The 26,264-nt window shown below is 36.2% G+C and overlaps 1 pseudogene; it reads right to left on the reverse strand.

Annotated features, from left to right (window-relative positions):
• Positions 1–4,091: 4,091 nt before the first annotated feature.
• LOC149181876 (putative boron transporter 2) lies at positions 4,092–20,598 on the reverse strand (annotated as a pseudogene).
• Positions 20,599–26,264: the final 5,666 nt, after the last annotated feature.

Consider the following 26,264-nt stretch of genomic DNA (forward strand, 5'->3'; position numbering starts at 1 on the left):
TCCCAAGCTCATCTTTTGTCATTTCCTAAGATTGCATAATGCTAAAGCAAATCGTTTCGCTAATGAAAGTGTAAAATAGTAAGAAGGGGTACTTTTTCATAAAGTCCACCCCTCAATTTCTCCCATCCCTTAACTATGGAATTGTTTGAACTAAAAAATGAAATTTTGGGGAGGGAAAGGGCCAAAATAATCAACATGTCCCCCCTCCCAAAGTGCATCATGCACAACATAGAATTAATGCTAGATTTATTGGGCTTGAATGCATAAGCGTAGATGAAGGCCAGAAGAATCTTGTCATTAGTTTGTCACTTCCATTCAATCCATTATTCATGTGCTCCTAATCCATCAATGGTGAAGTGAGGATAGATTCTATTTTGTGGAGAAAGCATTAAGCACTTTTTGAATTCTTTTGCATTCATGGTGGAAATGACATATATGAATAATGGTTATGGTGGAGTTCTTCAATGTTGTGTTGAGAGGAAAACAAGGTGTGCTTTCTCTGGGATATTTGGAGCAACAATTGGGAGAAGTGGCTCTATGTGATCCATCTTCTTGATTCCTCAACCATTGTCATATTCAGGAGTTCCATAATTTGGTTGCCAAGGTTATAGAATTTATGGTATCCTATGGCAGCATTCTCAAAGCCAATATGCAGCTCTCAACACCAATCAGGGATTGATAAGGAAATTCAAAAGCTTTCCATGTAAATAAGAATTTCTTTGTTGTTCAATGATTAAAGGCGGGGCTTGTTATGCATGTCTTGCTGGCATTGAGCTAGTGTAATTTTTTAATTTGGGAAGTGATGATATTGAAAATTCTAAGGACAATTGATCCTTAGTGTCATCCCTTTATGGAACACTTGATGTTGTGGCTTTGTTCTTATTTTAATGATATGAGTTCAATCTATGGGGAGAGGCACAGGGGCTTACCAACCTTTAGTGTTTCGTGAGCCCCTCATAGTTGGACACTCATTAGTGAATTTATAGTGTGGAAAACTTGGGATTCAAGAATTTCATGTGCGGGTGTTGCAATGGAATAGTTTTAGCAATGAATGGTTAGATTGTAGGAAAACCAACAACTTTTTTGTACCAAACTAAATTTATTTTTTTGTTGTCCTAATAGCAATGGGATTATTGATGGAAGAAAAAAATCAACAGAGGTGATTAGAGGATGAGGAAGATGATCTTCACTAGGAACTGGATGATCTATGAGAAATATTTAAATTTGTGTCCCTTCATATCTTCTCCATTATAGATAAGGAAGGTATAGTTAATGTAATATAATTATATTTGAATGCACCTGATGCAGTAGAGGATAACTCTAGAACTTAGTTATTGTAAGTTTCGTATGGTCTTGTTGGTCTTTTGGAGAGTGTATTCATCTAAATACATGACATCTATTAGGCAAGTTAATATTCAAGTATATATTATAAGTGACAATATTGATGAGGCTATAGTTATTTCTAAACTTGTATGAAATTTTAATGTAATCAACTAATGTATTGGCGACAATCTCGCTATAGAATTTTTCTTAATATCAAATTTCCATTACTGTTATTAGAAAAAATTAGTTGAATATATCTATATATATATATATATATATATATATATATATATATATATATATTAACAACTTCCTCCCACATCTACCCAAGTAATCGGCCAACCAGGATAAACATGTGACGAGAGGCTACTATGATATGATTCAACCTCCTAGCTAATGTTGTAACTGTTGTATACTTATTAATTAGTTGTTAATTAGTTTAAACATTAATTAGCAACTTATTAAATCCTTTTATAAAGTTTGATTTGACATTTTGTCATTTGTTGTAATAATTATGCTATTTTGGACCGTCGGGATGTTCCCCGCCCAGATCAACGGCTTGGGGAACATTTCGGACCCCCCCCCCCCCCGATGTTTAACCAAGGGGGGGTCCGAAAAGTTGAATTCACAAAAATGTCGCCGTTGACATGTCCTCCCCATTCATTTCGGATCCCGATGTTGGAAATACTAAGAGGGGGGGTGAATCAGTATTTCTTTTGAATTGTTATTTTTACCACTTAGATCACTTATATTTGGAACACAAAAAGAACAATAAGAATGAAAGCTTTTATTAATTTCTTCTTTATAATAAATCAAGTACAATATATATAGGGCTCCAACCCTAGATGAAGATGCTTGTTTTGGCAAATTATAGGCTTATAATTTGACAGACATAAAACATCAACTAGGGTAGGTAACCTTATGAGATGTTGCGCAAAATATATGCAAACTAATACTTTAAGTGTTCTTATAAACAAAACCTCACACACATAGCTTCAATATATATTTCCCTCATCAACACTTAGCAGCGAAGGCTATGGAGTGGATTTAATCATCCCTCTACACCACCCAAAATTGTTGATGCTAATAAAAAAAGATGATGGATCAATCAAACAACAATTAAATCATTCAGCATTTCGCAACATAAATTAGATCTTGATCAAATAACCCAAAACATATTCATCAAATAAACTTCACCATTTAACCATTATACATGTGCTTCTACAAATTAGAGAAGAGAAACAAAGACTGTGTAATAACTCTAACAATTCATGAAAGTAATTAAAAGAACACAAATCTACAAATACTGGAGTTGTGAGTAAAGGGGGCCCTCCCTTACTCGCAACCCCTTCAACTGGTAAAGGAGTTTACACAACAAGATCAGAAAAACATGGAACTTTATATTAATCCGAACAAGTATTACAGTAATATAAAAGTCTGGTATATCATCCCCCTTTGTAAATGAAACATAAAAGTATTTATACAAGTGCAAAGACATAAACTTGCCCGAATTAGGAAAACTAACATACTGCAACTATTTGCTAACAATAACTGGAAAAGACAATAAAAATAAACATGTTGAATTTGATCCATGACTGAAAGCATGGATCAAACTGATCTCATTGAGTTGCTGGAGTTGTTTCCCAATACGGCCATCTGTGAGAGGTATGAAGATTTGGGTGGTTTCAGTGGCAGTTTTGAGGCAGCCAATAGGACAACATCCATGTAAACAGATTTCTTGACAAAACCCATGTTTTTGTTCTCCTCAAGGCTGGCCGGAACATACTCAACCATCGAGATCGCTGCAAGAAATTAGAGAAGTTACACAAAATCAACATATCTATAGGAACTCGTCGACTCTACAGGAAATCACGGGTTGTCTAGAGGAAATCACTGAACTGCTTTGGAAGATGATTGGTTTGCATAGGATCTGGTCAAGATTCTTGAAATTGTAGATAATTCGATTAGCTATCATTTAACTTAAAAAATACTCAAGAATAAAACGAAATGATACTTTTTAAAATGATTTGCATACCTTAAAGCTCACAACACCCTTTTGGTCAAAACACATAGAATATGGAAAAAAGAGAGTCATGAAGGGTCAAAAAGAGTTCAAAAGAGGGGAAGCAAGGCCTTAGAAACATTATAAAAAATGGACAAAATCAGGAATCAACATCTCCCCCACACCTAGCTCCTTGCATGTCCCCTATGCAAGCAAAAATGTTGCAAATCTGAAGGAAAATTCATTCTTTGCCCTATTCTGCAGCTACTACATCTAGGTGATCCGAGTGCGCCCTGTTGGGCTCAGCTTTCTGAACCTTACTTCGATATTCTTCTTTCTCCTTCTGAAAGTGCTCGATCTAAACCTGGTTTTTGTTCATGATTCAGCATGCCTTCTGATGCTTCGTTTTCCACTCCTCCATTTCCTTCTGCAAGTGTAGGTTGTTCTCCTTTAGATTTTCGTTTTCCTTCCAAAGAACCCGTTGAGACATATTGAGCTCAATGATAGCTTCCTCCATCTCCTTTAGGGACTTCTTTTTCTTAGAGGTTTCCTCATCCCCATGCCACCCTTGAGAGGACTGAGGCGGAATTGGTTCCTCCTACTCTTTGTAACCTTCCACTATTTTATCCCCACATTCCTATAGTTGTGGGTCTTGGACAAACGCAACCTCCAACTCTTCTTTGTCAACAAACGCAGCTGACTCAATTTTTACTCACTTCCCCTTAGACAAGTCTCGGGGATTCTTATCGTTCTTCTCAGTTTTAATTTATTGTACCCCCTCCTCTGTAGTTTCCTTTATCTCTAGCTTCATTACATGGCTTCTCGTAAAATGCCTAACAGGAGCAGAGGTACCCTTTGATGGCTTAGGATTCTTCCCCACAGTTTCCCCGACTACCACCACCTCCTCATCTTTCTTAACCTCCTCTGTTAGCTGACCATGGGTCTGGGGTTTCTTTCTCGACTTCTCTGATGGTTCCACCTCTTCAGTGTCTAGAAAATTAGGGTCTTTCTCGTCATCCACAAAATAATTATCTACTAAAAAATCTTCCCATGTTCTATTTTGTTTCTTCAAAACCTCTGTCACGATAATTTTGACAAGACTGTGATGATAGAGGTTCTCCTCTATATGTGATGCCCTCCCCTTGGCAAAAGCAACCATATTCAACAAAGACATCTTAAGATAATATGGTAAATTCAAGGGTTTTTCTCATAAATGGTCAAGGAGACGAATATGAAACAAGAAAGCTAACCCAAATTGACCTTCACAGATGATATACTTTTGCAAGAGAAATAAGAGACATCAATACTTACTTCTAAGATAATCTTGCAGAATCCCCTTGCTCTAGTCCAGGTTTGCATGCTCTTTTTTGAGGAAGGGTGTGAAAATATCCTTGTTGAATCATTGTTTTTAAACCAATGCTCTCCTTCCTGTGGAATTCCACAAGCTTGGGCTACCAGCCCCTCAGTCAATCTGAACTTAATATTACCCACCTGTGCCCTGTCGCCATTTAGGTTTAGAGCAAAGGACTTCGTTACCTCTGAATTATACCCGCTAAACTTTAAGAACAGAGGAAACCATCCTGCCTTCTCCAACCTTATCTTACTCTGTGTGTAAGCATCTAGTAATTCAGGACCCTGATATTCAAACCTAATAGTAGACTGCATTTTCAATAGTACCTAGGAGTGGGAGAGAGCAAAGTTCGATCAGTTCGTTGATATGCCTCTATGAGCAAGCGAGATAATTCAAAACCCGATAAGAACAATAATGTTTTAATTTAGGAAAGGTGTAGGGTAATAAGGCAACTTCGAATGATGCAGAATGTGATCATGATTTCCATCATGATTCGTTCTATGGGATGAATGTTGGGAAGATAACTGATGTACACATCAAAATAATAATTGGGAATGGGAACTCACATTACGACACAAGGGCTCATAGCTACCTTATTCTGCGAGGGTGGCCATGACTTGTATTCATGAAAATTCGAAATTTTCGTACCATTACCTTTTTACCTTAAGTATTCTGATGTCAAACGTACCTACTCAATCTTACCATACAACGGTCAAGTACCTTAGGTGACGGTTGCACTTGCTTTGGAATGATAAACCACTTTGACCATATCATATGCAAGATCATGTAATTACATGGCCTCAACTAATAATGAAGACGATCAATACTTGCTGATTTCTTTAGGATAATGTTCTACTAGAAATTTGTTCTTCAGGAAATAAGTGATTTGTTGCGGGGAATGCAATTGCTGAACCTTTCTACAGGAAATACTCTATAGGAAACCATGCTCTCCCCTTTTTCTTGTATAGTTTATTGCATATGAATATGGGTGATGAGGTCGAATGTGTAGCAATCATGTTGGATTGCCAGCCATTTAAGGTCAGTTGTTAACAAATGTGACTTCCATCACCATTAATGAAAGTGAGGACCAAGGTACCTCTGATGCATCCTATCATGTGTGAATGTATGAGCTATTGTCAAACCCCCTGTAGGATCCAGAAGTCAAGGAGCCATGATGAATCTCCATTGTTGCTAACGAGATAGCCTGTCATTAAGGTGTACAAGCTTCAAGGCATCAAAAGTATCTAATATTGAACCCAGATAATTTGTTGATGTTGATGGGCCAATATTGTTGGAAGGAGGGCCATAAGAGATCCCACATCATTCCAATGTGAGAAAACCAAAAATTAACTAAAAGGCAGAATTTATTTTGAGGATCCTGAAGAATCTACTGTCCTATGATTTTAACGAGCCCAGGTCAGTTCATGCACGCCATATTTCAATTTTAGAGAGTCTGAAATACTAAAAAAGAAGACTCCAAGGAGGCTCCTTTTCCGTGATTATTCCATTAGGGCCAGAAAAAGGAATAAACCTATACCCAATCAGCATTCCTCTCATGGTTTAACAAGCACAAGAAGGAACAAAGTAAGGTTAGTTTATTATGGTAGAAAATCAAGAAGAGGTAGTGAAAGGAATGATTCCCTTCTCCACCATTTCCAGCTCTTTCTTCTTCACAATCTCTTCCACAAATTCCTCCTTAGATTGGGGCTTCTGATATAGTTTGATTATGTGCCCATTCACCAAGAAGGTAACATTTCCATCATCAATTGTTTTAACCTAAACAAATCCATTATCAAAAACTTTCTCAATTTCATAGGGGCCAAGCCAATGTGTGTTAAATTTCCCTTTAAAATTCTTAAATTTCGAATCAAACAGCAATTCCCAGTCTCCCTCTTTGAACTACTTTTTCTTAATTTATTTGTTGTGCCATTTAGCTCGTTGTTGTCAGATTAGATCAATATGCTGAGAAGCATCCTGCCTAATCTCATCCAACTCATTAAGTTGCAGGATTATCTTCTGTTGTGCTTCATAAAAGTTTATGCCCAAATCTATTGCCATCTTAAAAGTTCTGATTTGAAATTCAATTGGCAGTAAAACTTGTTTTCCATACACCAATTCATACGGAGAGAAGCCAGTGGTGTTTCTCCATGTGATCCTGTAGTCCCACAATGCCTCGGGAAGTCGATTAGACCAATCCTTATTATGTAATTGTAATGTCTTAGTCAGGATTGCCTCCAACACCATATTTTTTTATTCTAGCTACCCATTGGCCTGTGGATGGTAAGGGGTGGACTTCCGATGAGTAATTTGATATTTCTGTACAATTTCGTGCACAATATTTGACATAAACTGAGTACCCTGATCAATAACAATTTCCCTCGGTACCCCAAATCTTACAAAAATATTAGAGAAAAAAAAGACAAATATATATATATATATATATATATATATATATATATATAGATATATATATATATATATATATATATATATATATATATATATATATATATATATATATATATATATATATATATATAGATATATATATATATATATATATATATATATATATATATATATATATATATATATATATAATTCTACCATCGCCTTCTCTGTTTCTCTAGGTAGTGCCCTCACTTCCACACACTTTGTAACATAATCAGTACAAACTAAAATATAGTTCTTACCTTTGGACATAGGATTGATGGGACCTACAAAATCAAGAGCCCACATCTCGATTGGTTCTATGAGAATTTATGGTTGCAAAGGAATTTCATCCGGTTGAACAAGTCGCCCTATTCTCTAGCAACTGCCACATTTATGAACATACTCCTTTGCATCCTTGAAAAGAGTTGGCCAGTAGTAACCTAAGCAGAGGATCTTATAGGATGTCCGCTTATCGGCAAAATGTCCTCCACAGGGTTCATCGTGATAAGCTCTCAAGATATCATATATGTCTTCCTCTCTGAGACAACTGTGAATAATCAAATCAGGCCTCGTGAAAAAGAGGTCTCCTTTTAACCAAGGGTAATAATAACTTTTTCTAATAATTCTCTTTTTATGACTAGATGAGAAGTAGGGTGGTAACTTTCTTGTAGCAAGGTAATTGGCCATGTCTGCAAACCAAGGTATTTTGATAGAAATAGCAAACAAATTCTCATTGCGAAAACTATCATTAACAGGAATATCCTCACCTGCATGGTTGAGCCTATATAGGAAATCAGCTACCTGATTTTCTTTTCCCGGTCTATCCAATACTGTGATGTCAAATTCTTGCAGCAGTAAAATCCACCTAGTAATCCTACCATTAGTGACTGGTTTGTTCATGAGATATCGAATAGAAGAATGATCAGTATGTACAAAAACTTCGTAACTAGTGATGTAATGTCTAAACTTATTAATAACATAAATTACAGCAAGGAACTCTTTCTCAGTTACAGTGTAATTCAGTTATGCAGGAGTTAAATTTTTACTAACAAAATACAAAATAGATAGCATGGGTTATGAGATTTTCCTTTTGGCCGAATACTGCTCCTATAGCTGAATCAAAGGCATTAGTGGAAATATGAAAGGGCAATTTCCAATCTGGACCTCTCAAGACAGGTGCTGAAGAAATTTTTTCCTTAAGTGTATCAAATGCAGCTTGACACTCATCACTCCAATGAAATTCAGATTCTTTAGTCAATAATTTAAACAATGGCGAGGCTACCTTTGTAAAATTCTCAACAAATCTTTTGTAGTAGCCTGCATGTCCAAGAAAACTCCGAACTCCCTTTTGACTAGTTGGTGGGAGCAGATTTTCAATTACTTCGATCTTAGCAGGATCAACTTTAATTCCTGCAGCAAAAACATGATCACCCAAAACAATAACCTCAGTCATAATTATAAAAAAAATCATTACTCAATGAAATATTAGTTTCTCTACATCTCTACAAAACTCTCCTAAGATTATGTAAAGCTTCTTCAAAAGTATCGCCCAATACTGTAAAATCGTTCATGTAAACCTCTACGCAATCATGCAAAAAATTAGAGAAAATACCAAGTATCACCCTTTGAAATGTGGCTGGTGCGTTGCATAAACCAAATGGTAGTACCTTATATGCATAGGTTCCTCAGGGACATGTGAATGTCATCTTCTCTTGGTCCTCTGGAGCTATCTTAATTTGATTTTACCCACTGAACCCATCTAGGAAATAAAAATACTTCTTCCTTGCTAAAGTGTCTAGCACTTGGTCTATAAAAGGCAAGGGAAAGTGATCTTTTAATGTAGCTTTGTTTAGTTCCCTATAATCTACACACATTCGCCATTTACCATTCTTTTTAGGGATGATAACTAGTGGGGATACCCATTGGCTGTCTGAAATACGATAAATGAACCCTACATTTAATAATTTATGCAGTTCATTTTTTACAATTTCTCTCAAAGCGGGGTTCATTCTTATTTGTGGTTGTTTAATAGGCTTGGCATCTCCCTCTATGTAGATATGATGAATGCATGTTTCCTAGTGAATACCCCTCATGTCTGTATATTCCCAAGAAAATGTATCCGAAAAGTATTTCAATGTCTGAATTAATTGTTTCTCTTGTTCAGGAGTCAAGGAAGAATTTATATTTAGAGTTTTTCTAGAAAAAAAAATTCAATTACCTTACCTCCACATTTAGTCATTGAATATGCAGGAAATGCATATAAGAGGGTTGAATGTAATTCAACGATTGTACTATATTTATAAGATTTTTGTAGGTCAGTAATGATATCTATATTAGGACTAGACTGCCCCTCTAAATGCTGTAAAAATTAGGATTAGAAATATAAGAATTTATCAGATTTTCCTCTGTATTTTCCTTAAGGCTCATGGCTTGGGATAGTGTCACACTAGGTGAATAATTTCTTAATTATGTTCTTCATCATCCCAATAAGTATTTTCTAATTTTAAGAGGGGTTTGGCAGGGGGGTATAGGTTGATGTGTTTAGTTTCACCCCCATGAGTGATGGTTGATAAAACACACCCTCTTCATGAAGAAGGTACACTTCCATCAATTTTATTATGGCATGCTAGATTTGGACATTTGAACTATGAGAGTCTCCGCTTATTGAAGAAAAATGGTGTTGCTGGTTTGCCTACGATTCCTAGGAAACTTAAGTAATGTGATGCTTGCATTCTAGGAAAGCATAGCAAACAATCTTTTCATGATTCACATTCAAGAGTACATAGAAAACTTGAACTCATTCATTCAGATTTATGTGGTCCAATGCTTGTTCCTTCTGCAAATGGAAATAAATATATCATGACATTTATTGATGACTACACCAGCATGTGTTGGGTTTATTTATTGAAGAACAAATCTGATGCTTTTCAAACATTCAAGAATTTTCATAAATGGATTGAAAATGATGCACAATCTCATATTGGGTCTATTCGCACTGATAATGGAAAAGAATACACATCAAATGAATTTGAAAACTATCTTCACCAACATGGGATCAAACATCAAACAATTGTGCCTTATAATCCCCAACAGAATGGTGTAGCTAAAAGAATGAATAGGACAATCTTAAATATGGTACAATCCATGCTCTTCTTAAAAAATGTAAAGATAATGTTTTGGGATGATGTTGTTCTATGTGCTGCATATATAAAGAATAGATGTCCATCTAATGCTATAAGAAACAAGAGTCGATATGAAATGTGGTATGGACATGTTCCTTCAGTAAAGCATCTCAGGGTCTTTGGTTCCACCTGTTATGCCTTGATACCAAAGGTACATAGAAACAAACTTGGTGCTAGAAGTCGTAAGTGTATCTTTCTGGGATATTCAAACACCTCCAAAGCATACCGTCTCTATGATGAAGTAAATAAAAAGTTTGTTCTATCTAGAGATGTAATTTTTCTTGAATCATCCAAAACTGACAATGTTGTTGAGCGGCAACTTGATCGCTTGGATAGATTCGCAAAAGCAAAATCATTTCAAGAATTTGATAATCAGATTCCACATCTTGAAGGGGGGATTCCTATATTAGATCAACATGTGGAATCTTCTTCTGAAGAACACACTCCCCCACATGAAACTCCAACAACGGATGATGCTTTAAGTGATGTAATTAATAGAATTGGGAGACTCAATCTTGATTCAATCCCAACTCAATCAACGGAGCAGCCTGGACCATCTGGGAAAGGTCCCCTAAAGTGGCTGACAAAGACACTTGAAAGTGTACATCCTGATGAAGTTGGAAAGACAGGAACCAGAAATTCAAACCGGCAAATGGAGGTGATGTAGATGACTCTAATTCACCTGTTGATATGGATGTTTCTTATGATTGTGAATTGAACTTGTCTACAGATTTTGAACCAACTTACTTCAAAGAAACTGCTTCTCATGATGAATGGAAAGAAGCAATGCAAAAGGAGTATGATGCCCTCATAAAGAACGGAACTTGGAAGTTGGTTGATCCTCCATTAGGAACCAAACCAATTAGCTGCAAGTGGGTCTACAAGAACAAGTATAAAGTTGATGGCTTACTTGACAAGCAAAAAGCTAGGCTGGTGGCAAAAGGTTTTGCACAGAAGGGAGGGGTCGATTATGAGGAGACTTTTTCCCCCACAGAAAAATGGGCTACCATCCGGACACTCTTTGCAATAGTAGCTCAGAATGGTTGGAAAGTCCATCAAATGGATGTAAAAACTACTTTCTTGAATGGAGATCTAAAAGAGAATGTTTTTATGTCCCAGCCTGAAGGATTTGTGGTGAAAGTACATGAACATAAAGTATGCAAACTTGTGAAGTCCTTGTATGGCCTCAAACAAGCACCACGAGCCTGGTATGAAAAACTAACTGAGCATCTTGCATCTTTTGAAACTCAATTTCAAACATTTTGATCTTGATGATGCAACTTTATTTGTCAAGAAAGTTGGCAAAACAGTTGTATATCTTGTGGTATATGTAGATGATCTTTTGATGACAGGGAAAAATGAAAGCTATATTGCATCCATAAAGAAGGAATTGGGGAAAAGTTTTGAAATGACTAATTTGGGCTATGTTCATTACTATCTTGGCATTGAAGTAACCCAACATCCAAAGTCCATATTTCTTTCTCAAAAGAAATACATTGGAGATCTATTGAACAGGTTTGGCATGACAAAGTGCAATCCTCTTACTACTCCAATGGAACAAAACTTAAAGCTCACATCTATTGAAGGAAAAGAATTTGAGGATGCAACAAAGTACAGACAGCTTGTAGGAAGTCTCAACTACCTAACTACTACCAGACCAGACATTTCGTTTGTTGTTGGAATCCTCTCCAGGTTTATGCAAAAGCCTTGTGAGGGACATTGGTCTGCTGCAAAAAGAGTTCTAAGGTACTTAAAGGGAACTCAAGACTTTGGAATCAAGTATACACAGGTGGACGACTTTAGTTTGATTGGATACTCTGATTCAGACTTTGATGGAGACAAAGAAATTGGGTTATCAAATTCAGGGTATGCTATGAGTCTTGGATCAGGAGCTGTCTCCTAGAGATCACGCAAACAATCAGTTCCAGCAGATTCCACAACAGAAGCAAAATACGTGGCAGCAGCTGAAGCAACAAAAGAAATTGTGTGGCTCAGGAAAATTCTTGAAGATTTGCAGGTAAAACAAGTACAATCAACTCCACTCATGATTGACAATACCTCTGTAATAAAGTTGGCCAAGAACCCAAAGTTCCACGATCGAACGAAGCACATCAATACTAAATATCATCTGATTCGACATCATGTTGAGGCCAAAACAATCCATCTTCGTCATTGTTCCACAAATCAGCAAATTGCAGACATCTTCACCAAAGCGCTTGGAAGAGAAAAGCTTGAACAATTCAGAATGATGCTTGGACTCACCAACATCCCTTTAGATTAAGGGGGGGAATGTTGACACCTAATCCTTGTGATTGGGTGAATTTATGTAAATAGATAAATAGGAAATATGAACAGTCATCAGGAGATGAACTGAACAGTCTCTCCCTCATGTATATAATGAAGACCTACCTGATGGAATAGAACAGTCGAATCATTTTTTCCTTATGGAGTTACTGCCTGGCCTAACAATGGTCATGTTTCCAGACCTACACCCTATGTAGGCATCTGTCGTAGCTAACCAAGGTCTCCCCAAAATCAAAGGATGCCCTCCCAAGTTAGTCTTAAGTTGAAGAACATAAAAGTCTGCAAGGTACTCCCAGGAATCTAATGAAATGATAATGTCTTCTAACACACCCTCTGGCTTTACCATAGATCTGTCTACGAATTTTAACATGGTAGGAGTAGGAATTAAGTTAAAGGATCTTATGTGAGATAGTGTCTCCATTGTCATCACATTAATGGCTACACTTAAATGTATTAGCGTGTTTCTTATAGGATACCCATTGATAAAGATAGTAACCACAGGGATTCCAGGGTCTGCATATTTCTCAGTAACAAATCTGGTGGACATAAGACTTGCAAGTTTCCCACCTACTTGAATTGTAGAAGGTTCCTTCTTCTGTCTCCCTAGTTTCTTGGTACATATCTCCCTCATTGTTTTGGCATAAATAGGGATATCCTTAATTGATTGCAGTAACGGGATCTTAATGCATACATTTCTTAGTTCAGACACAAGATCGAACTTGGGTTGTTTTATTTTCATCTCCAACCTCTCTGGAAAAGGAGGCTGGACAATATGGGACAAGGAAGGTTCTTGTGACTTTGGAATGGTTTCTTCTGTTGGTTCTAGTGTGTTTTCTACTTTAGGTGTATCCAGAGTGTCTTCCTCTATAATCTCTTCAATTTTTCTAGGCTGAGTCACCACTTTTCCTGATCTGAGTTTAATTTCCTGCAACGACACAGGAAATTCCTACAGCACAGGAACAAAAATTTCCTGCAGAGGTTGTGGTGCAATACAATAGGTAGGAAAAGTGGGATAGGTGGCCACTCCAATATTGTGAGTATATTGACGGCTTTATTGTTGGGATTGGATACTAGCTGGGCAGGAAGTTGTGGTATGGGTTGTGGTGAATAAAAGTTTTGAGCGGGATAATTTGGTGCAACAGGGTAAGGAAACTTACCCTGCCAAGGTTTTTGTGGAGGCCAAGGCTGCCAGGGCATTGGAATGTTCCACATCTGATTATGGGCATAAGGAAATTGAAAATGTTGTTGTGACATACTCAGGGAAAATTTTAAGAACCCACCCTAAATTTATATGTATAATAAATGGGCGAATCTCCATGGTATATAGGAAAAATGGAAGGCGATTTTATCAATAATATAATATGTATATATAATTTTTTGGCAAATCTCTCACCAGGCATGGTGAATATTTTACTCAATTATAAACTCTTGTAAGATCTTGGTGAGTCTTTCACTAAATAATAAAACTTTGTAAAGTCCTAGTGAATCTTAGCATTGTGAACTCTTGGAGAATTTTTTGAAGAAGTATAAAACCATATATGACAATATCCACATGGTGGCAATATCATTGCTTTTTTTTTCACATTTCCACGACATGGAACTTGTTTATAAAATTATAAAAAAGCCAACCAAGTCCCTTATAATATGTAGGTAAGCTTATAACAGAGTCTGATACCTATACTATGCTTGTCTTCATTCAAGTGTCATAGCTGCTATACTTAACACTGTGAATCACAACTCTCTCAGAACTCAACTCTATAGTGTAATTAAAACCTTTGGAAATTGAATCTGACAACTCTATAAAAAGGATTAGCGAAATAGAAGCTTTTGTGAATGAGCCCACTAACTATCACTGCTAAACAATCAATCTAGACTATGAGGTCTTCCATCTTGATCACAATCGTGCTCACGATCAAGCGAGTGCGATCACCTGGCCTGACATAATGGCCATCATAGCTTCCAATAATCAACAACCACCTTGCAAGGACATCCTAGCTCATGTCTCATGAATTTTATTCATCAATCTTAACTGATATAAATATTATAAAGATAATATTAGAATCCTCTCCAGATTCACTGTTAATAGAAGGGTAAAGGAAATTTTCTAGCTCAAGGCACTAGCCAATACCAACTTTGGTATTTGTGACCCCTTTGTGGGGATGCCCCTACCCTGGCCCGTTGGGTTTCTGCCTTGTAACATAGTTCAAGGATCACAAGACTTTCCAATATTCCTACTCCATTAGACACACTTTATATGCTATACATAGTGAATGGAAAAGAAGCATTATAGAACACACAATTTCAAAGAAGGAAGAAAAATCTTAGCCAGTTTAATATCAAAATCTTAACCACTGATTAATAAAGAATAACAAGTAGTGTAATGAATTGTTCTGAGTTATTTATTTACATGCTGTAAAGAATGTAGTGGAATGGGAAATATTACTTAGGCAACCCTTCAATATTTTCTACTAATATGTCTGTGCATGTACATATGAAATTAAGAGCATTGTTGAATACAAAGTTTCCTTTTCTCTTGCCTCCATTTTGACAAATCAGTGTGAAATCAGTGTCACTTTGAATCTCCTTTCCTATGTGGATGTTTTGAAAAATCAATGTGAAATCAAAGTCACTTTTAATTTCCTTTCCTGCGAGGGATCACATCCACAGTTGATTAGTAAAAGATAATCTACAATATATTATGTTCAAGAAACTGACCGCAATCTACAGTGGAAACGAGACCTCAATTCTTATTCTGAATTTGAATATCTCAGGACAACATAAGAGATAAAAATGCATATGGCCTTAGTAGCTAGAAAACAATCACTCCATCATTACAAGACCACCTAGATTTTGGCACTTAATCTAAATAATGGCACTAGTTGCAGTGCTTATTTGCATTAACACCATGGAAAAGCAACAACAATGTTTCAAAGCACACTTACTGGAAAAGTTGTAACGTTCCGAGAATATTTAATGATAGCATCTGAACCTCGTAGCTATGGTGGGGAAACTAGGGAACCCAAATCTTCGAAGATATCCCATACCAAATCTGAGAAAAAATAAAAAAGGGAAAAAATCAAAATCTATAAATCAAGTAATGAATTGTTTACAAATCAAATACAATTCCTTTAACTAACAGTGAAATTGTGGTGATATATTTAAATATTTAGTAAGAGGGGAACTTCAAACCATGGAATATTACCTTTGTCATTACTGTCATCCCTCAGTGACTGAGATTACAAATCAATACTTATGGAAAGATTGTAAGAAATTCTGTGAAATAGTAAAGCATAACCTCTATTTTCAAGCAACAAAATCAAGACATTGTTACATCAAGAGCCATAATTGATACATAATCAATGAATCAAGTCCTTGTATGGCACAAGCTTGTTTCACAACCTCTATTTTCTCAATAACAAAATCAAGACATTGTATGTGGCTATTGCCAAAAGGAAACTGCGTTCTAATTTGGAAGAGGATCTTATCAAAAGACATGGATTTATTCAAAGCTACAAAGCCTAATGGGTTCCTGAAAAATAAGTTGGAATACGGGATCATGATACTTAAATTGAAAAAATATGCTTTCCTTTTAGAAACATTATAGTTATACAATGTTTTTTGAAAGCATTAGAATTTGAAATTGGGTCTTTCTATCAAGACAATTTTTCATTAACAGAATGTACTTTCCTACCTGAAACATTGTAGATATCCAAGAAAAACTTGAAAAGCATAAGAGAACTTAGCATAATGTACTTTCTTTCCTTCCTTAACATTCTTAAAGAGTTGAGGTTCCCAAGTCATCAGGTAACTTTTGAAGGAAATGACAGTTAGTAATAGTCCAATTCACAACTGAAGATGTGTCACAAATACGAGGGGGCATCTCCTCCAAATCACAAAAGTGCTCCAGGTTAAAATCTAGCATTATTGGAAGCTTAATGCTCGACTGAGCGTTATTGAACCCAGACATTTTTCTAATCTTCACTAAAAGCTTAAAGATAGCTTCTCTAAGTTCTACATGGCTTTACTATGCTCTTGAAGTGGTGGCACATGCAGCCTCTCCAAGGGAATAGTCTTAAACTAAGTGAAGATAAGGCTGATAGATCATTTGGTGTGGATCTCTTTAACCCATAATTGAATACTATGTCTCTCTTGAACCCATAATTGAATACTATTAGGACTTTCAAATTTTTCATGGAACTCAAAAATGTTGGAAGAAAGTATTTGCTTCCAGAAAAGAGTAAAACTAAAACCTCTGCTTGAGGACAATTGATGTCACACCACTAATACTTCTCCATGGAATTTGTATAGGTAAACCACAAATGCGGAATTCCATTAGAATATTGTGTTTATTGAATACACAAATGAAATCATTGCATTTCTTTAAAATATCTTTTGAAATCAAAATTACCGAAATTACATATTGATAACCTAGTGGGTGTAGGATAAAATTCACCCGTGTCATTCATAGAAAGCATGAGAAAAAACCTAATACTATATATAAAACCAAGAAAAATTCAAATTCATCACTTCTAGGGACCTCGTAACCACCCTGCCAATACACAAGTATGTTCCTATTTGCAGTTAGAAAAATTACCCAAATTACAATCTGTTTACTCCAGCCTATGTTGGAAAGTTATAGAAGGATGGCTAGTGCAACCAATCCATTCCTTTTAGCCCTGGATTTGTTTCAGTTTAAAACAGAAGTATACAAATATACTTGTCCAATGTCTACTGCTACTGAGCATTAGTTAATTCATAAGAAAGTATGTAAACATACAAACATAAATTGACCCTCATGAATATCCCAACTTTCTATCAAGTTCTATGACTAGTGATGAAAATCACAATTATTTTCAAAAGCTTGGAATCATGCCTAAGCATCCTCTATGAATGACCCAACGCCTTCCTGGTTAGCTCTCTACATTAAAGTTGCAACAAACAATATGACATTAGGCATGGCTTGAAAGTAACAAACCGCTGCAGAACTCAAGCATAGATGGCAAGTGCAAACAACGTTTTCAAGATATCGGTTAGAAAATCCATAGCATATAATAGCACAAATTGAGAAACTCATAATGTCCTGTCTGTTGAATATTGTAGCCAATTTTCTCTTAGATTATACTGCAGAGCATAAAATTGCTCATAAATTAACGTAACACACAGGCTTCATATTCCTTGTATATGGCTTCATATTCCTTGTTTTTCTTCAAGTTTGTTGCCATTGACCACACAGACCAGAGATAAATCATGGAGGAACTTCATTGAAAGCATGGATATATAACATTGAAATAGTAACTGCACATATTTTGAATAAAATTTGTAATGTTTTACGATTGCAAAGAAAATTAAATATGTCAAAATAAAATGTGGAATTTGAATTTGCTTTACAAGACTTAAATTATTAAAGATAATAACAAATCTTCCCAACCATTCAAGATAAATCTGATTTAACTTGAATGCACATATTCTTTATTTCCATTATCTAAATGTTTTACTGTCATGAAAAATAGATATTTCCATCTCAACATATCCTTGATCATTTGACATTGCCCTTGGTTAGTTTTTAAAGGTAATGGCTAAACATTTACAGAAGTTCTAATATTGTAAGCCTTACCATTTCCCTTTCATTTGTCAAGTTTAATTTCCACATTTTTTTATTTCAATGGAACATTAAAGGCTGCAAACTTTGTGGTTAAGATCCAATTGGTAGAAGAAGGATGAATTTCTATGAAGCTCAAACCACTCACAGGACCCTTTAATACCACCATGCTTATTTGGCATACCCAGGGTCTACAGAACCACAAGACTGACATAATAGATTTCATGCTTCAAGAAAATAGAAATACTTCAAGCTCGACTTCCATTACATTTTTTTACACGCACTATATGGTCTACCCTGTCCTCTAAGATGGACAGAGGTTCTTTGTGAAGACACACAAAATACAACTGAGTGATTTATGGCACAATGATTAAATAATGATAAGCCAACAAAATATGTACTATTTAACATAAGATATGCTCACTGAAGGGAAATATTATTGGCTGAGGATTTAGACTCCAAACGCCTAATTGGAAGCTGGTTTATGTGGCCTCAAACCAGATGCACTTGGACTCATATTTTTCCTTGACTAACCAGGGGAATACCCGAATGTTTTTCCCCTCTGTGAGGACTATGTGTCTGTCTGATCTCACTTATATGGGGGCTATATATTTGTTTAGCTTTTGCAATTTGGGGACTTAATGCAGACTCGGATCCATGAATTGGTGTGCAATCAATCGAGCTAGTTATTCGTGGACTATATGTGTGTTTGACCTCACCGCGACTTCGTGTAATCATCTCATCCAAAACTTTGCCATCATTTGCACCTGTTCCCATGCTTCCTAGTCCGAACCCCTGAATTCCAGCTTCCTGCAATCAATATATGTTACAGTTCAATTTATTACTATTCATGCTGCAGGGCTTATGAAATAGAATTGAGTAATATTTTTAAAATTTGTTTGATATGTGTCTTGCACTCACTGTTATATTGCATGCCATTCCAGGGGCTTCTTCATACTCTGCTGCATCCAATTCTTGAAGATGTGCTCCTTTGAAAAACTTGGGAAGGATATACTGCCTCGCTGGGACTAACAAGTTACAACATTATCAGTAGTGGGAAGATAACACCATCTATAGGCACCCATGTGATACCAAAACATGCCAGCAAATAACATGTCTGGAAAATGGTGAAAGTGGCAATTGTCTTGAAAGGCACCGTTTCAAGAAATGTAGCATGATACTCCTGAAGTTCTCTATAACCATCAATTCAACATTGATCAACTTTGAAAACTATATTACAAGCATTAAATTCAATCACATTATAGTTTGAATAAAGTTCATACTTGTATCTACGGCTTGGAGCAATGAAAAGAAACAATATCCTTTCCCAAAATTGATTTCCTGCCAAACTCTCTATGGCCATGAAGGCAAAGTAACCCCAAATCATAGAAGTTGGGATCTTTCTAATGATGGGCATTGCTACAAGGCAGCCAACCACCATCAGAGATTGCAACGAATTACTCAATCATTGTTCTTTCACCTCAATAGGAAGCAGGTCATCCACGTCCTTGTCAACATTAAAAATTGATTCATCAACTGGGGCATCCATATTCCCAGTACTTGCATCCAACTGAATTGTGGTCTCTTTCAATTCCTTAAGTGCCTGCACAAATGGTTGGGACATGACAAGACAAATAAATAAAGGGAGAGGAAAATTAGATAAAATGAAACACCCAAACTCAAAAATAAGACCATTACCAAGGCAGGTGGAGGTTGATAAACCAGTGGGGTCTGCATTTGCTCATAGGCTTCTTGCATGTTTCCGTATAATTGCCCTAAGGTTGAATTTTTCTGCATACTTTTCCGAACTGTTGTCACTAACTTGCTAAGCACCAACTGTAACAAAGTACTTGTAAGTTACTCGTTTATAAAATGTCTTAATTGTGTCTTTGCCCTCAGAAGTTGCAATTGATAATTCCAATATATTGGTACCTGATGTTTGAGGGTAGCTAAACTTTTTGTGTGCATGGGAGATTGAGGAATAACACCATTTGAAGGAGGTATGCCAACAAGACCACATAAAATAGTTTGCCACAATAAAAGGAAAATTTATGAATCCACTAGAGATTTTTTATGGAGGTGAAAACAAATAATGAAGAGTTAGATCAAGATGTCTTCAGGAGAGCAAGAGCTCTTCCAGAATAGGGTAGCCAGTGACAGTTGAACCTAAACATGAACTCTGACAAAATTACAACATAGTTCTAAATAATATATATATACTGAGGTAATTTGCATACCAAAAATCCTAAGAGAAGTCATAATGGTATGAAGAAGGTTTTCTTAAGTTGAACTCCTTTTGTTGGGCAAGTTGGGATGCAATGCTGTGATCAAAATAATAAAGCACTGCAATCATTGTTGCCAGAATGAAAGCTCTAGAAATGTATAACAATGGCACATCAAGCATTTCCTGTGTGGAAAAATAAGTACTGTTATTGCATGGAAATGAAAACAAAAAAGGAAAAAAAAATGGATTCTATGTTTTGAGGTGGTGGATTAAAGGCAAGATTAGTGCCTTATCATGTTTGGGCTATGGGAGCACGCATTTTATGTCAAAGGGAGAATATAAAGAAGGATTATGGGTTATAAGCAGCCAAGGATCATCCCCCTGCCTTGTGTTGTTGCCACCCCCAACCTTCCAAAGTTCAAACCAACTGTCTTCCAATCAGCGGAAAGGCCAACACCACTGCCTTCCAAATCACTGAAGATTTATTGTAGGATTTATTTGGAGATCTTATACAATCCTCAGTAGACAGAGGCTGTATGTACTTCCAACTCACCACCTTTCTCAATAAGCCCTTCCCTTCTATAATTCTCTAGGCATATTTAGCAGCCAGGGCTCTTTCCAAGCAATGGAGATTTTAAATGTCCCATGCTCACAGCTCTTTATGAACAACAGTTCTTTTTCCATGAGACCCAAGGAATATTATTTTTTCTGTTTGTCACCAGCGCATAGGAATCTGAAACTAAGTCTTCTTACCTGTTCCTGGACTTGTTTGGGAATAAAGGAAAAAAACACTCAGTACACAGGGATGGCTTCAAGTAGGGATTTCACTAGCACTAACTTACCCCCCTTGATGATAACCATCTATTACACCATATTGACATCTCCTTTTCAACCTTAGAAACCATCCACACCCATTCTATTTTTTTGCAGTCATTGAATTAGATAAAAGCTTAGCATTGCGATTACAATTGAGCTAATTGAGCACCCAGATTACAATTATTGTATTGGGGACATTGTTTTTCAATTGGCATCTGTTGCATAGCTACTAGAAGTGTCTAGTGTTGTTGAATCATCAGTTGATGATAAGGTGTGTCAAAACATCTCATCACTTGAGAATTGTATGAAAACAGAAAATGATTCAAACATTGAGAAAGATTGTGAAATGGAGCCAAAACCTGAGTATTGTATTAGAACAGAGCTATCTTCAGAACAGAGATCTTTGAGAAAAAGACAAAAAGCTAAGGCTGGTCTAGCCTTTAAGGATCAGTCTGGTGATGATAAAGAAATTGACCTAAAGCCAAATGTGTAAATGAGACCAAAATTACAGAGCAAATTTTCCAGCAAGGGTCTTCAAGAAGGTGTAAGGCTAAAGTAGGTATGGATACTGAAGAATCATATTTATCCTCGATTGAGAATATTATAGGTCTCAAAAACGGGGATATTGAAGTGATGTGGGCAGATGGAATGATTTAAAAAGTAAGTGCTCTCTTGTTTTTGCTTGGATCTATTCTTTGTTACATTGATGTTTACTAACAACAGATGGCAAAGAATTTCAAATGATCAGTCATATTTGACAATCATAAACAACTTAATTTCCAAATAAAGTTTTGTTCAATAGTCTTGAAGAACTAGAACCACCACAATCCAGCTACACCAATGGTGCAAATCCTTAGCAAAAGTGGCAAAATAATTTTTTTTTAAACATGGTATACTTGATCATGTTACTTATACAGGTTTCCATCTATTTTACTAGTCTCCAAAGAGAAATTCACTAGTGAGATGATGCAGGCTACAGCCAATAATATTTTTATCCCCATAGCCAATATTTGGGTCAAGGTACAAAACCTAGATCTTTGAAATACTCATGCTCCTGAGCACTACGAGTAGTGATGCATCTACTAGGCTCCAGGCACAACATTTTCTGGGAAGGAACATGGTGGCATAAAAACAAAGAAACAAACAGCAAAGTTGTCAGCATTAAGAAAAATTGTTACCAGACATCCTTTGAATATATTCCAAAGAAAAAAGATAATGTTTGTCGTCACCGAGAGAAGATCAATTCCTGTTGGCTCAAGACCTGGAACATGCACCTAACCACAAAGCAACTAAGAGGGTCAATGTTGTTAAAACTTCACAAAAATTGATCATAACCAAAACAACTTTAGCAAGAAGACATGTCAATCACCAATGAAACAATGTAAGAACCTAAATTCGGGCATAATTTCTTACACAAACAAGAGAATGCTACATCTAAGGTGGCAAAACAATGATCAACTACTTAGCCAACCTCTTCTGAAGAAGCACAAGATCACATGAAGCAATGAGTAGGGATCATCTACATCATTAATCCAAAGAGTTCAAAAATGAAATGCTACCCATGAGCAAACAACACCAACAATGAGCTATCCATGTAGATCAAGATAATCACAGAGTTACTTCATCATCAATGAAAACATATGGTGCATGAAATCCATTGAAGAAAATACATCAATATCATAGAATATACCCTTATTCTCAACAAGGCACCCCTCAAAAAGGATACAATGTCACTAAAAGCCTTTGTAAAACCATCAAGAACAAGCAGGTTTAAATTTTGAAATATAACTGGAAAAAAACTATGCCTCACAATCAAAAAACGTGCTTCAAAAACAGAGTCACTAGTATATATCATATTGCAAATTTTAACAAGACTTCTTTCTCAGAAACAAACATCATTTATATACAACATTTCACCTTTTTCTATGGGCTGGACTTTTGAGAAAATTTTCGTGGTTAGAATCCAAAATAAGCGTTCTCTTTCACAGTTCACCATTAGAACCTTGCATGATTCAAAGCAAGGGTTCCATCACCATTGAGATGTTATCATCAAAACCAGCATAAAAACCACTTGAATATCATATCCTCTACACATCAACATAACAAGTAAATACTCGCGCTATAAAGCATAGAAAACCATATTGCACAATATTATAAAATACATTGTCAGTAACAACAGATGGCAAAGAATTTCAAGTGATCAGTCATATTTTACAATCGTAAACAACTTAATTTCCAAATAAAGTTTTGTTCAATAGTCTTGAAGAACTAGAACCACTTCAATCCAGCTACACCAATGGTGAAAATCCTTAGCAAATGTGGCAAAATAATTTTTTTTTAAACATGGTATACTTGATCATGTTACTTATACAGGTTTCCATCTATTTTACCAATATCTAAAGAGAAACTCACTGGTGAGATGATGCAGGCTACACTACAACAGGCCAATAATATTTTTATCCCCACAGCTAATATACAGGTCAGGGTACAAAACCTAGATCTTTGAAATACTCGTGCTCCTAAGCACTACAAGCAGTGATGCGTCCAAAAACACCAAAAAACTCATTTCCAAAAGTCCTACACCTTTGTCTAACTGCAAACACATCTAATGTCAATTGGGTCTAGCTCCAGTGGTTAGGTGGAATGATTTTTATCCTCCCTACAATGGTTCTATTCCCACCAATGACATGTTGATATGGCCTTTGGCCCTAAGGAATTTGCTTAAGCCTAGGTGCCATCCTCAGAATGAAGCAAAGTTCCCTGGGTTTTCTTAGGATATATTTTGCAAAATGCATTTTAGTTAATTGGCTCTAGCCCAAGCAATTGAGGGGGAATGTTACCCCTCCACACCCAGGACCAATTCTCACAAGTGACATGTTGAACTCTTAATGAATGTATTGTTGATTGCCTCATATCCCAAATAATTTGGGTTTACCCTGGATACCATCCTCAGAATGAGAGGAAGTGCCAGAACAACATGAGGACAGCATGAGGTAAGTGTGTAAAACTAGCAAGAAACCTATTCTAGATACAGTGTTCCACCCTAGCCTAGGAATGACATTTTTAAGGGTTCACATGTGTGCATAAAAAGCACCTCACCCCACCTCAAGCCTCGCGCTCCACTATCTGAGCAAATCTTCCATGAGGTCAAGTAGTAGGGGGAATTAGCACTAGGGGAAATTATAATTCCCCCCTACAGAACTCGGCTGAAGTTGTAGAGGTATAAAGTCACAGGTAAGCACTATCCATAACAACATATCGCAAGGTTCCATAGGGATTTTGAGTCATCGTTTTTGAGTGAGATGTGTGTCCAATCATTTCTTTGTAATTTGTCAATCTAGCTTTTATAGGACTTGAACCATTGAATCTAGCTTCATCGGATATCCCTAACCCTAATGAACCTAGTGGATATCACCATCACGTGTGGATAACACTGCTTCAAATACAAGACCTAGTAGGGTAGACTAAACGCATGAACTCATGCACCCAACACACTTAGAAAACTGCACCATTCACAAAATAGACATTCATGCATGCCCTCCCTTGGATGGGTAATTGTGCCTTCCTAATTGAAGACAATACATTCATACATGTGCTTCATCCAGTGATCCTACTAAACTACTGCACCTCCATTAGAGGATCTCTTATGGGCCCTCTACTAAACATCAACTTTCCTCTGTACAAGCTGGAATGTATTTGTTGAAGGATGATGTTGTTGCCGAAGGAGAACAACTACTGAGAAATAGGTAAAATCTAAGACTACCTCCACTCTTGTATTAGATAAAAGTAAAACTGTTGTCAAATTAAGCAATATTGTTAAGCAATTTTCTCTTTGTATATTCAGCGAGCCAAAAATGAAAAATATTATATCATATGTGGGTACATGGAGCAGTTAGAAATCAGTCTACTGCCATAGACTGAAATGGAGTACAACCCTTTTACAAGGCCTATGGTACCAAGTGCAACATCTAGTTTAATCACAATAATATTCATTGGCTTGTAGCAATCTTCTTCTGGAAAAAAACTAAAAGAGCTTTATTACGCTTTGAATTTCAAATGCTTGTTAAAGGATCAAGTGGTAGTTGCAAAGAACAACTCAAACTGGGTGATATCAAAACAAAATAATTTAGTATTTCCAAGACAAAATAACATTACTGATGTATCTCTGAATTCCATGAAAACAAAACAATTTGATGTATTGAAATGATATTAGGAGATTAGTAAAGAGGATCAAATTAAGTGATGTTATGGCCATACCATTGTATCCATTTACGCTTTGAGCGAAGAGACTCAGCAACACCAAGAATATCAAGTGCCCTCCAAGACAATGTAGTCCTTGTGGTTTGTAGAGAGTCTTCACACTCTAACATCGGGCTCTTCAAACCAACTTTGCACAAGGTCATTACAAATGTAAAAAATCAACAAGACACAAATTTGGTAGTAAATATGACCAAAAGAAGAACTAGTGCAAACAATTTTCACAATCCTGCTTTTGAAACCAACATTATAATCTCCTTAGCATTATGATCAACTGTCAGTGTTCTTCCCAAGTCAGCAAACTCAGCGACGCCTTGACAAAGTGTAATTGCATAAAAGGAATGTCGGTCTCATGCCAATAGGTCTCCTACGATGAATGTGCAGGAACCTAGTACATAGACCATTTTTCTCTTCGCTTAGCTACCTAGGGCTTATTTCCCTTTCCAAATATCAATAATTCTTTTCCAAGAAAACATAAAATAAGAATAATATTTTACTATATTCTAAAAGGTGAAGATGCTGAAATCATGCCACAAAGTGAAAGGAAATCAAATATCTTTCCTCAAACCACCAAATATATAAAGAAAACAACAATAATTATAAAAATAAAACTAGATCTGTCGATCTATGCATGAAATGAGTCAAGCGACTAAAAAAATCTGACCAAAACAAACCAAAAATTTCAAACTTGACAAAATCCTCTAAACAAGCAGCAAACAAACCGCTAAAATTTTCTAAGATATCAGAGCTAGACATCAACACAATTTCATGTT

The sequence above is a fragment of the Pinus tabuliformis genome, chromosome 3_2 (genome assembly GCF_031772625.1).
Source record: "Pinus tabuliformis cultivar Carrire ecotype Pingquan chromosome 3_2, CPIR1, whole genome shotgun sequence".
Lineage (NCBI taxonomy): Eukaryota > Viridiplantae > Streptophyta > Pinopsida > Pinales > Pinaceae > Pinus > Pinus tabuliformis.